Raw genomic sequence first — 13,820 nt, forward strand, 5'->3', positions numbered from 1 at the left:
GTCACACAATTCATTGCAAAAGCACAACCTGGGTTTCTTTATTGGGTAGAATTTGGATGTCTAATATGAATATTTCTGTGTCCCGTAAGTAAAATATCAGGTACTATCATCTATTTCACAGGTGTCAAACTTGATCATGTCACGTGACATCATGTGGCATATTGTGACATTTTTTTGCCTTTGCGGAGTTGGGGTGGGCATGGCCTGCGCATGATGCATCTGGCCCATGGGCGCCAGTTTAATACCCCTGGTCTATTTAATGTATTTATTGACTTTACTCAGCAAATTCATCATTAATTTGTATTTCAGATGTCATACCCAGATTCTAATCTCAAAGTGTGCTGCTTAATGTTATTTTAATGGACTGGTTTTGGACAATTTTATAAGATACTGGAAGCTATTCATGGAGTTTCTGCAAATTAAATACAACAGTAGACTGTTAACAGAGGGTTTTGAAGATCAGCTTATTTTTTGGGGGGGTGGGGGGGAAGATACCAGTTAATAATTTGTTTTTATAACTAAGATTTTGGGTTGACCTGATTAATAGATATTATATTTCTATATATGAGATATTTCTTAAGTGATAGTGATGTAAAATAGTAATATACCAAATATAGACAGTATAGATGAGAAAGTTCATAATTATTTGTAGATCCACTATGCAAAGGAAGAATTTACTAGATTTGAGATATATTTTTCCAACATTCAACCAGGGTGGGCAATGTATGTTCAGTGTTTAATGTTGATTGTGTATGTTGTGCATACTTCTTTATTATTATTATTTTTTCTTTCTGCCTTATCTGTAATTTTTCTTTTTTATTGTCTCAGTTTATTTTATATGTAATATCTTCTCTTTGAAATTAAAAAAAAAATCCACAGATTTTAATGGACTGGTATCAAATATTTGGCCCATTCGAAGAGATTTAAGCTTTCATATAACGGTTGTACAGCACTTCACATTCAGTTTCTTACAAGTGCATCAGTATGTAATGTCAGTGTAAGCATATCTGCTACCTTCAGTTTTTGAAAGCTGATTAATCTTTTCACAGGACAATGCAGTGCAGTTCTTAGGACATAGCTGCTTTAAAGAATTGCAAACAGTGGTATCTTAGCACTCCTGTGTGGTACAAACCATTATTTTGGAATCAAACATAAATCACTACACATGGCATTTCAGACATGAGGATTTATTCAATAGAAACAGAAGCTAGATATCTAGTTTGTTAGGTGCACTCACTATATACACTGAATAGCATGAATTCATGCAGCAGGAAAAAAGGATACACAAAGCAGCAGAATCTGATCCCCGTAAAGACTGCATGTGCTCATTTATGGAGATTCTCAGTCATCCAGGTCATGGTTGTCCCAAAGGCACTTTATTAAAGGTAACTGGATTTTCTGGTTTTTCTTCTCTTCCAAAAAGCTTCTTCAAAGAAAAACCAGAAAGTCCAGTTGCCTCTTGAAAAAGCACCTTTGGGACTGCATGTACTCAAATATTCCAACAAATATATCAATGAATTATGAATTATGTCCAACCCCCCCCAAAGAATTTAGCACAATCACTATAGATTATATATTTTGCTTCCCACGATTGACAATTTTTAATATTTTTATCTTACTTTAGAAAAATATTTATTTTATGTAATATTTCCAAACATATGCTAATATTTATATATTTTTCTAGCCATGAATGCAGGATAACAAAGGATTTTGCAGTTTCTTTCACATTACTTGAATTGTTTTTCCACCATACTTTAAAAGTGCTTTTCTGTGGTAATAATTTTCAAGCTGTAAATTTTTTCTCCCACCTCATTTGCAGTATAGCCTTTGGGAGAATTACATCCCAAATGCTACTTGACTAGTGTCATAAAAGATGCAGATGTGTACTGGAAAAAAAAACTTTCCCCATTTATCCTCTTCCTTCTCCTTTCTCTGGATAATAGTACTAGTATTATCATTCAGCATCCAGATAAAAAAAATAAAGATAAAGGCTCATTGATAAGTAAGAATTCAGATAGTTACAGAATTGGAATAGCAACAGATGCAATTTTTCTACAGCTCACATTTTAATGCAAATCTCAGACTAATTCAAAAATGGCCACTAGTTAGGTTTTTTTTTTTTAAATTTGATTTATATGCCGCCCTTCTCCGAAGACTCAGGGCGGCTTACAACCCGTTAAGCAATAGCCTTCATACTTTTGTATATTTTATACAAAGTCAGCTTATTGCCCCCACAATCTGGGTCCTCATTTTACCTACCTTAGAAAGGATGGAAGGCTGAGTCAACCTTGAGCCTGGTGAGATTTGAACTTGCAGTAATTGCAGGCAGCTGATGTTAATAACAGTGCTTTAGTTTGCTGCACTACCAGGGCTCTGTTATGCAGGTTGTGCATAACTTTGAAAAAACTATTTGCTTTGTCAAGCAACCTGCATTTTTATGGTAAAAATGTGATCCAAAGGGACATCACTCTTCAAGACTCTCTATGCTTCCAATCATATTGGAAAATAATGAGAGATAGGGTATGCCAAGTCTCTTTTGAAAAGTGTTGGCAGCTTTAGCACAACAGCCCTGTTTTCTGTTGAAGGTAGTACTCTTCTTTTCTTGAATAGAGAGATTGACATTCAAATTTGAATTTTTGCTTTAGGTAAAAGTGAACAATATCTCTATTTCCATATCCTCAAATATTGTCCTCTGCTAGGAAATTTTCTTCATTGACCATTGACTTCTAAAAGGAAGGCATCTACACTATAATTTAACACTGTGATTACTATATCATTGAAATTGTGTCAGCATTATATTCATTTTTTTTCTTTTTAAATAAAACATCTCAATTTGTTAAAAATTATAACTGAAGGACCTTGCATTGGTGAAATTTAGAACACTCAGAGTGTCTTTGATAAATATCCTAACAGATTGTTTTCTACATACAAATATATACAGAAATCTATAATTCTGAGAAAGATGGAAGGAAGGAGAAGGGGAGGATAACCAATCAAAATTGTTGAACTCAATTACAGCAGCGATAGGTGCACCATTGGTAAATCTGAAGGACTAGGTTGGGGACAGAGTGTTGTAGAGAAAATCTATCTATGCAGTCACTAGAAGTAAATACCAACTTCATGGCAAATAATTAGTCAATCAATAGGAAAAATGATATATTACCATGCAAAAAAGGTGATACATTAAGAGGCTTGAGCTGCCTCAAATACAAATGTACACATGCACACACACAAACTATATTTTTGCTAAGGAAGAAGAAACTTTTGAAGCTAAAACAACTCAAAGAGGACTAATATAAAAAATATTTTGCCTCAGAATTTTGACTTTCATTCTACTGGGCATTCTACTTTTAAAAAATATTTTCATGGTTGGGAATTCCCCCCCCCCATGTTTCCCTGAATCCTGGCCCATATTTGTTATCAGTTAAAATTATTCTGTTATGTATGATGGTTACCACAAAATTGTAAATGTATCTTTTGCAACTGTACAAAATATGCCTCCAAGTTTTGATTGAATTTAACAATGTTGTTTTGGAAAAGTCATCCTGCTAACTACCTAAAGGTTGAGAACAGACAAATAATAAAATACTGGCATCTTATTCAATATATGAGAGCTGTGAGCGGGGCACTGAGTTTTCAAAACTATTAGTGAAGCACAAATGAAGCCCCAAATGAATTTTGCTGTAAGAAAAAGGCATCTCATATTTTGGTCTGTAGATTAATCATACGAGGTAGAATTGGTCAAAAGTGATATGTTCTTACAGATCTACAAAAGAAGGAAGAAAAGCAGTGAACTCAAAGCCACCTGGAGTGATGCTATTTTAGATAAGTACCACTGGTGGAGAACCACCAATTCCACACCCACACCAAATTGTACTCTTAACTTATTAGGATATTATCTTTGGTGTGCATCTTAGGTTATTACTGATTTATTTTTATCCTGGTTTATAAGGACAAAGTTGCTGACATCATACTATAAGGGTAAATATAATCATATCCTTGTCTGTTTGATTTAAAAATAACACATCAATATTTACTGAACTCTCTGAAATCACTCCAAGGTGGCAGGATTGTAAAATCAAAGAATCATAACTCCAATTTTTCCTTGTTGTAGGACTTTTTAAAATTTAAAATTTATCCCACCTTTATTATTTTTATAAATAACTCAAGGCAGAAAACATAGCTAATATTCTTTCCTCTTTCCATTTTCCCTACAACAACCATGTTTCTGAGGTGGATTGAGCTGAGCGTGTGTCTGGCTCAGCTTTCATGGTTGCCTAAAATGGGACTAGAACGCATACTGTCTTGGTCTCTAGCCTATTGTCTTAACCACTAGAAAAAGTTGCTCACAGTTGTTCCTTCAATATTTAATTTCGTAGGATTTTTCATACTTTCCGGATACCTTTTTCTTTCAGGTTTTCAAGGCATTAGATTGACCTACTTTGCCCAGAAATTCATCAAAATCCATTCTTCTGAAATTCAGGATGCAGGTCTGCTTCTTCTCAGTTTCTCAATCTCTGGATATCACAGATTCAAAGATAACATGATTATTTTATCCCATGATAGCAGTCAACTTCAGTTCTCCCTTCCTGTTGGTAAGAATTATATCCAGAATAGCAGATTCTTTATTCTTTTTTTTTTAATCTTTTGAAAAATGAAGTTTTCAGCAAGATAGGGCAGGAATTTATTGAATCTTTGATTCTTAACAGAGTTAGATTTCCAGCAGATGTCAGGATAATTAACTCCCCAATTTTTATTATTGCATCCCTGTTTAAAAGAGTGGACATCTGATGAAGAAAGACCTCATCTGTATCTTCAGCCTGTCCAGATGGTCTAGAATAAATTCCCATGATAGTACTATTGGTGTTTATTCCTCCTTCTACCCACACATTTTCAACAGGACTTCCATTGTCTTGAATTTCTGTGCAACTATATTCTTGTTTATATGCCCACATTTAGGACTTTTAAATCATTTGTGCCCAGTTTGATTAGAAAGTATTATTAAATTATTTTTTTCTAATTGTTAGAAACAATTTGATCATTTGTTATGATATCAGTTTTCTGAGTAACTAAGCACCAACATCCAGTCTTGGATATAGATATCTGAGCAAGTGTTTATATGTCCATAGAGACTCTTCACATAAAATAATATGCTTTCTTTAATCTAATTTGTATGGTATGAGAAAAAAACTTGGCAGAGAAAGAATGAGAAAAAGGGGCAGGAAAACAGAGCTGTGTTGGCGTAGAAACAAAGTAAATGAAAATTTTGGTACAGCAGGAATAAGATGCTCAAAAATTAATATTAAGACAAAATTAGTGGGGCTAGAAATTAAATCACTGCAGAATAATCTTGTGACGATGAGCAGTATTAGGGGAAATGAATAAAACATGTTACACAGCTGCAGTGGGTAATTTTCAATATAGTATGTAACCAAAGAGAGAAGCAAGATTATTAAAAAAGACAACAGAGTCCATGGTAACAGGCATTCTAAATAGAAGAAGTGGGAAGAAGAAACACAGTTTTTATGTGGATGTAAACCCAGCAGATTAGTGACTTTTGCCGTGTCATTGTCCCCACTCAAAATCATGATTTTTGCTAAGACGTGATACTCTACAACATCATGCAAGAGTTGTACATATCAAGGATCCCACAGTTAAACAAATACTGCTTATAATGCAAGAACTGATATTACAAAGTGATAGAATGGTGTGCCAAAATTTGTCCTCCAACTTCCAATATTTTTTTTCCCCTTCCCCTAAAAAAATGGCTTTGCTTCTAAATCCTTTCTCAGAAGGCTTTCCCCCCAATCACCTTTAATTAGAATGGTAAAAATAAATACAGAAGGATCTTCCACAAATAGAGTATGGATGTTAGTTAAATTGAATTTTGAAAAAGTTGAGAAACATTTGATGGCAACCCAGTCAAAGTCTGTGTGATTCCCCTCTTCTAGCCTAGGGGATATTTATTTGGAAGATATCACTGAAAAGTGATTTGTTTCTAGGAACCCTGAGTTTGATCAAAGTGTTACATAGTCTTTGAAGGATACATCCTCAGCTCTGTTGTCATTATGGACAACAGCATTTCTCATGAATAAAGGTCTATAGATAAGGAGATACTATTTAAGAGAGATTAAAAATTGATGAGGTTTCTTAAAATTCAAACATAGAAACTGAATTTCTAGTACAGCATTAGTTTCTAACTCTTAGACCTTCTATGAATCTTGCTGCCCTTAAGTGCTTTAAATACTTCTGTATTCCTCCTTGCATTAATGTCCCACATTACTGCTTTCTTCTTAACCTTTAGCTCTGGAGCCTTTATACACCATAGTACACTAAAATGGTCAGCTAATACAAAATCTCTGCATTATTGGTGACAAACAACCATTTTAAATTCCTCATGCTGTAAGTGTTTGAACATGAGGCTAGGGGCCAATTAACAGAAGATTAATATTTTTATATACTATACCAGCACCCAGGATCGGCAATAGCAACAAAGCATTGAAATGAATAGGCCAATTATATATGAATTTAAATATATTGAAATTTTAATTTTTCTCCCAGTTAAAAGGTTTTGATTAGGGTAGGATGGAAATATCTTAGAAGATATTCCTCCTCAAAATGTCTCTTTCCTGAGTAACAATTAAATCTCTTTACCTGTTGATTTATTCAAACAAAGAAACAGACATTGGTTTTTGCACATCCTGTTAAAAATTGGGTTCCAAGTGAGCAAAATCATGAAATATAGTTCATTCATTTCCAGTACTGGATTTTGACATTTAGCCATGGGGATTGTACACATCAAATATATTGTTGTTGACCTGAATCCCTCATTATTATATCTTTTATTGGTTAGAGAGAAATCCATGTTATGCATGTTTAGCCTTTGCTGCTTTTACCCATTTGCTGTTTCTAATGAATTATCTTGTTGTTTAGTATTACTATTGCTACTACTAGTAGTAGTAGTATTATCTGTGAACAGTATTATCTCTTCATAACAATGTGAAGATACATCTGCCAGTTCTTTAATTATTGTTGCCTTCATATGCATCTAGTTCTTCCCAAAAACTAGGATGTTATATTATATCTGTGTAGTATATGTGCAAATCCAAGCAGTTTTCAAATTGACAGATGAAAATTTGTCAGTGTGTAGATTTTCTAAGTGCCATCCAAGATTTTTTGGTATGACACCTTGTGTGCTAATAACCACTGGGACTATCATGGCCTCTTTATGCCATATACTTTAAGTTTTAATTTTCAGATCTTAATACTTTGTGATCTTCTCCAATCTTTCACCTAACATAATACTATCCTCTGGTATACTATCACATAAATTATCCACTCTTCCTTCTTTTAACCACAGACATATTTGGCATGTTATTAGCCAAGACTTTATCAGAAACCCTACAATATTTAAAGCTCATTTTCAACTACTTTTTCAACTCTATTTCCTACTAATTTACCATGACTGGTGCACGATAATGTTTACAGATGTTGCAGTGAATTGTTTTCATGACTCTGTTATGTCACTGTTTATAATCTGTGAAATCTTCTTGCATGGATTTACTGTTTCTTCTGCTTCTTTGCACAATCTGCACTTTAAATCATTTGGTGATTTTTCAATTCTTACAGTGATTGCATTAGTTTGTAAAGCTTGTTCTTCCACAGCCAAAATGAAGCCTTCCATTTCTTTTCAAGTTCTAGTTATAAGTCATTGCCAGGTTTTATCTTTATCCAGTTTCCCTTGATCTTTTGTGCAAATTGACCATGCAATATTTTCATGATGATGATGATGATGATGATGATGATGATGACGATGGATTAAATTGTCTATCTTGCTTTTATTCTACACTATTCTAAGAACTACTGGCAATAGAGGAACTAACTAATCTTCCTTCCCCAAACAAATAAAGAATCCCACTGAGAAGAAAAAAGACACTGCTCTCTGTTGTCATAATAACACGGCCATTTCCATTTTGAAATAATTTTGAGAAATTTCACATGACAGACTATTCAGAAAAAGCCTCTAAAATATTGTGATAAATGTGGTAAATTTGGGCCTGAACTGGCTCCAAAATCTACTGTCAGCCTCAAACAATACATAAATAGTCAAAGATCTGTGTTCTGTAAAAGGGAATATTTTTCAGTACATTTTTTTTTTAATTTGGTCACTGCCATTGTTCTCTTTCCTTATTATCTCCCTTATTTTATTTCTAAAGCCTTATAAAGCGGTGAGAGAATGCAAAATTCCTCACCTATTAGGAGATTTTCTTGTTGACATGCCAAACATAAGTTTAGTCAATTTAACTAAAGTTGACTAGTCAACTAGTCAATATCAACTTAAAAGAATGCAGTTTTTAATATGGTACCTCTAACAATATATAGATACAATGAGATACCAGTTTACATAGAAATGTAATGAAACAAAGTTTGAAATTAGTGATTTTCCTTGAATTCACCTCTTTCTCACCATGACTTTTATATATTTAGTAGGATTCCATCAACACTGCTAAAGTTTGAGAATACCAGATTAATTTATTTGCTTTTTATCCAGAGCGGCAAGTTTGTTTACAATTTATTATTCTGCAATATGCCACAGAGATCAGTGGAAAAAAAGCAGTTAACATACAGTACATACCCTTTTCTGCAAAAGAAAAAGATTAAATTGAATAGATTTATTCTCAATTTCTACTGATAATTCATTTCATTTACAGTCAGCTTAGTTAATAGTATAACTTGAGAAGTATTTAAAATATTTTCAGTGGAAACAAAGTGTCATGTATGTATGTATGTACATCATACGTTCGTAGGTATGTATGTACCTAGGTATGTTGTCATTTGCTCAGGTTTGTGGACTTTTGGTAATTGGGGAAGGGTATAATTTAGTGTAAGGGGATGTGGTGGCTCAGTGGCTAAGACACTGAGCTTGTCGATCGAAAGGGTCGGCAGTTCAGAGGTTCAAATCGCTAGTGCCACATAACGGGATGAGCTCCCGTCATTTGCCCCAGCTTCTGCCAACCTAGCAGTTCGAAAGCACGTAAAAAATGCAAGTAGAAAAAATAGGGACCACCTTTGGTGGGAAGGTAACATCATTCTGTGCGCTTTTGGCATTTTTTCATGCCGGCCACATAACCATGGAGATGTCTTCAGACAGTGCTGGCTCTTCGGCTTTGAAACAGAAATGAGCACCGCCCCCTAGAGTCAGGAACGACTAGCACATATGTGCGAGAGGAACCTTTACCTTTATAGTTTAGTGTAAGATCATATATTTTGAATGCAAAAGGATCTAGGTTCAATTTCTGATAATTCCAGATGTGGTAGAGAAACTTTTCTGCCCCCCCCCAAAAAAAAATCTGAAGAATTCAATTAGTATAGACTGGTATACTGAACTACATTTCTCATCATTAAGAGGATCTCAGTCTCATGTTGTTGGATATTGTGGTCAATTTTCCAGGGCAAGGCAACAGGAAGATCTATGCTTTTTCATGATTGATACAGACTAGATTTCTCCTGTGTGGGCTCTTTCCTGTATTTTGTCCATCCATCACAAACAATGATTCAGGATTGATAAAAACTGAACATTTAAAGCTTTCCCAGTTGGGAAAAGCCTGTTAGAAATGATACTGAATTACAGAAACCAATGATATGCCCACATAGAAAGCAGCCTTTTATGTCTATAAGAAAGAAAGTAAATTCTGGGCGTATGTCACCTTGCAGAATTCTCCCACCAATGGACAGAAAAATTAAGTAGATTATTTCTCTGAATTTTTCCAGAGGACGTAGGTTTCTGCAGTAGACCTCCCCAAAAGCAGTAGCAGAAATCTAATGAGAGGTGCTTCCTATTTTGTCTTTCTTTGGGATTTAATTGGGAGGATGGAGGGGCTGAGAGATGAGAAATTCATGGGTACACTAAATGTTGCATTCAGCCTAGGAGAATTTATCAGAAAACATTTTTCCTCTTAACGAATTTGGGAAGCAAATTTTCTTTCGTTAAATGGAATAGAAACTTGGAAAGATAACATGGAGAATTCCTTTGCTTGGCATAGAAAAGAAACTGCCAAACTATTCCAGTATAAGGAAACTCATATCAAATCAGAAGATAAAGAGATGTATGTTTTCTCCATATTATCTTCAACTGCCATTTCATAGGCACATGAATCCCCTTATAACATCACAATAAATGCATTAAAGTAAATAAGCTGAATAATAACGTTTCTGTTAACATTCAGTCATTTTAAGAGCACATAAAACAAATAGTATATGCAAAGCTGTTCTATATAAAGTATGTGAAAGCAAAACTTCTGAAAATTCAGTACTCCAGCTGTAAGTTCTCGCAGTTAAATCTTAATGGAGTGTTTTTCTTTACCCCATGCATAGAAATGTGCTTTCCTGCTTTTCTTTTTTTTTAAAAACTCACTACTTTCTCTCTGTGTGTGTGTCTGTTTTGTGTTATGTCTTTGTGTGTGTGGGGGGGGGGTTAGTTTTTAAGGACAGCAGTGTTGGATTTAGTTCAATCACCCACTAGAGGGAACCAAAATATTGTACAGAGGCCAACATGTTATTTCCATTATGACTTTCTTTCCTGTTAAATTCTTTCAGCCATCTTGTAGAAACTTTTTAACAATAAAGTTTTGGTTGGTTATTAAGAAAATTTGGCTGTTGAATTCTAAGTTTTTTTTCCATTTAAGGCAGTTTGATACTATTCTGTTCTACATTTCAATGTAATTCATCAGGAAATGAAACAAAAATTCACTAAATGAAACTTTTCTTTTAGATTGATTTTCAATGAGGATCTCTCCACTGGATATCATAGTCTCCCAGTCATATCTCAAATTTCATGGATGCTCCTACCAGTTCCAGTTCTAGTGCATTACAACCACATGGTCAGTGGTGGGATTCAGCCAGTTCGTACCACTTCGGGAGAACCGGTTGTTAACTTTCTGAGCAGTTTGGCACACTGGTTGTTGGAAGAAATCATTAAGGCAGAGAACCGGTTGTTAAATTACCTGAATCCTACCACTGCACATGGTGTACATGTTCTTGGAAATATGGATTTATCATCTTTAAAGAATACACACACACACACACAAATACACACACACACACACACACACACACACACACACACAGGTAACATTTTATGGGTATACTCAAAAGAATACTGTGTGAAGAAGTTCCAAGCATCCCTAGATTCTGAATTTATAGCTCAAGGAAAATGTGTTCTGCCTGGAGCTTGTTAAAAAAAGGCTATTCATGGTTTTATTTCTAATTAGACTACCCAATCATTCTGTCCTATACTGCATTGGAGCTTTAAAGCATAGTGACTAGTATTACCTCTGTCCCATCTTTTCTGTTAATAAGTAATGACTCTTGATCTTGCTGCGGTAGCTTTTTCCTTCTTTTATATCTTCACCATTATCATAAAATAGGGGGCTATCAACATGCCTTCCATCTCCTAGTTTGCCTTTCTTATTGTTCCCAAGTTCAACTTGGAGAGGACTTCTCTTGCTGTACTTTTCTCTCTCTTTTTAATGTGCCCTTATAGAAGGCCATCAAGCAGCAGTTTGGGAACAGGATTTGAATAATTCATTCTTCTCCATTGTACAGAGTGACTAATGTGCTAATTATACAGAAGAGCTATTTTATAAAGTTGGGTAAGATGCTTAGTGCTAAACATCATTACTAAAAATCCCTTGGTATTTTGGATTATTGGGGGGGGAGGTAGGGGGGGAGAAAAGAGGTTGGTTATATTGTTATAAGGCCTTGCCTGGATTTTGTAACCTTGGTCGGAAGAAGCTAATACAATAGACAGAAAATAACATAAATTACATAAATAAACTTAACTGGTTAACTAGTTATCAAGCATTTTTTTCTTCCATCTATAGCTATAAAACTATTGGATAATTGAGAATACTTTGATAGTATTATTTCTAGAGTTGTTGTATTGGCTATATACTTCATAAATGTAGTTTTAGATAAGTTTTGATGAGATACCTCTGTGTTGAAATTTTCCATTATTTTACTGTGATGCCATTATAATTTATTATGTAGAAATGTTCAGTTCACAGCTTTTAGCCCAGAGGTACAACTTAATTGAGCTGAACTTAATAGAAGCAAATATAAAAATGTGTGCTTCATATTTCAGGACAGTACGTTTGTTTCCTAGCAACATGATTTGCATTTGGGCAAGAGAAGATTGGTAAGGAACTCCTACTGCATAAGAATAAGAAATCTGCCAGAGCCTACATACTAGCTTTTAGTAATATACTGAAATTGTTTTTCTACAACCTCATCAGGTCTGCCTTTGTGCGGCAAAAATAGGGGGGGGGAATGAAGAAAATCCATTTTACCCTTTCCTTAATATTGCATTTTGATATTTTTCAAGGTCCTGCTTTTCCTGATAGAATATAGTCCCAAGAATATTACTAAGACATGCTGAAGAATTTACAAGAGCAATATCTTCAACCTTTTCAGATACAGAACCTTTGAATTCAGCCAGCAACACAAATTCCCTTTTAATTTGTTTCCCATGTGCCTGTCTCTCTTTTTCAAGCATGCACCTTAGGTTTCCTGTCTTGTGCCTTCTTCTTCTGTCAACCTGCAAAAACAGAAATTTAAAATGTGGCATTAGGGGACATCATGGAAATCCAATCATGCTTTAAAATCATGAACTGGGTGTTTTCCTGTTCTGGGGAGGTTTTTATGAACTTTCAGATTAACATATGTAGCAGCTTCTGGTTAACCTTAAGACTCAATGCATTAAAATGTTTAAAAGCCTCTATATGCTTGAGGACATGGGAAGTAAAGGTTATAAGAGTATCCCCACATTATTTTTAACTTGTGTTTTTGCAATTTAAATGCATGCTAAATGATTCTGCAAAATAAACAAAAGAGTTGCAGAGTAAATATTGTGACTTCCCTTGAGTTTTAGTATAATCTACATCCCTTAAAACAGGGGTGTCAAACTAGCAGCCTGCGGGCCAGATGCATCACACACAGGCCACACCCATCCCAGCTCTGTGAAGGGGAAAAACATCATGCTATGTCATGTGACGGCAACATGACACCGCGAGTTTGACACCCGAGCCCTAAAAGGACATAATCCCCAATGAATATAAAGCACTTATTCATCCCCAATGAATATAAGTTCAGCTTCCAGGGAAAATATACAGCGTGGCAAACCTTTAAATATCTGTTCAGAATAAAAACCCATTAAGTTACTGTAGCAACGTGTGTACATGGTTGCAATATGAAGCAATTTGTTTCTCTTAGGAGATCAAGTTAATTATGTCAAGCAATTACTCTTAAAATTCAAATAATATAAATGGAAATAAAATGAAACTGTAAAGAGGGAGACAACATAGCTCAGGACAGAGAATCCTTAACACAGAGTTGCATTTGATTTCCAGGATGTTTTCAAACAATTGCTGTTCCTTTTTACCTTGCATTTCATCTTTGATAATTATTTTCAATGATTGATGGTAATTAATGAGCTAAACATCAATGAATTAAAATAACTGAGAGAGAATCCCCGCTGGCTTTTGTAGCTGACTATCTAGATCATAGCAAGATTAAAAGTGTGACAAAGGACATAATTTGCAGCATTGTGCAATACTTTTAATTCTAAAAGTAGGGTAGAGATATAAACAGAGCACTTTTCTTCGGCTCAGGGGGCATTGCGTTTTTTCTATATGAATGCACAATTGCAGAGGTACCCAAAGGTGATTTTTTAAGAGGCACCTGGACTTTCTTTGTTTTTCCTTGAATACATTTTGCTTCTCATCCAAGAAGCTCCTTCACTTCTGACAATGGTGGGGAATGGA

Source organism: Pituophis catenifer, unplaced genomic scaffold, assembly GCF_029215685.1.
Source record: "Pituophis catenifer annectens isolate HBS135680 unplaced genomic scaffold, rPitCat1.0.hap2 SCAF_1, whole genome shotgun sequence".
NCBI classification, from domain to species: Eukaryota; Metazoa; Chordata; class Lepidosauria; order Squamata; family Colubridae; genus Pituophis; species Pituophis catenifer.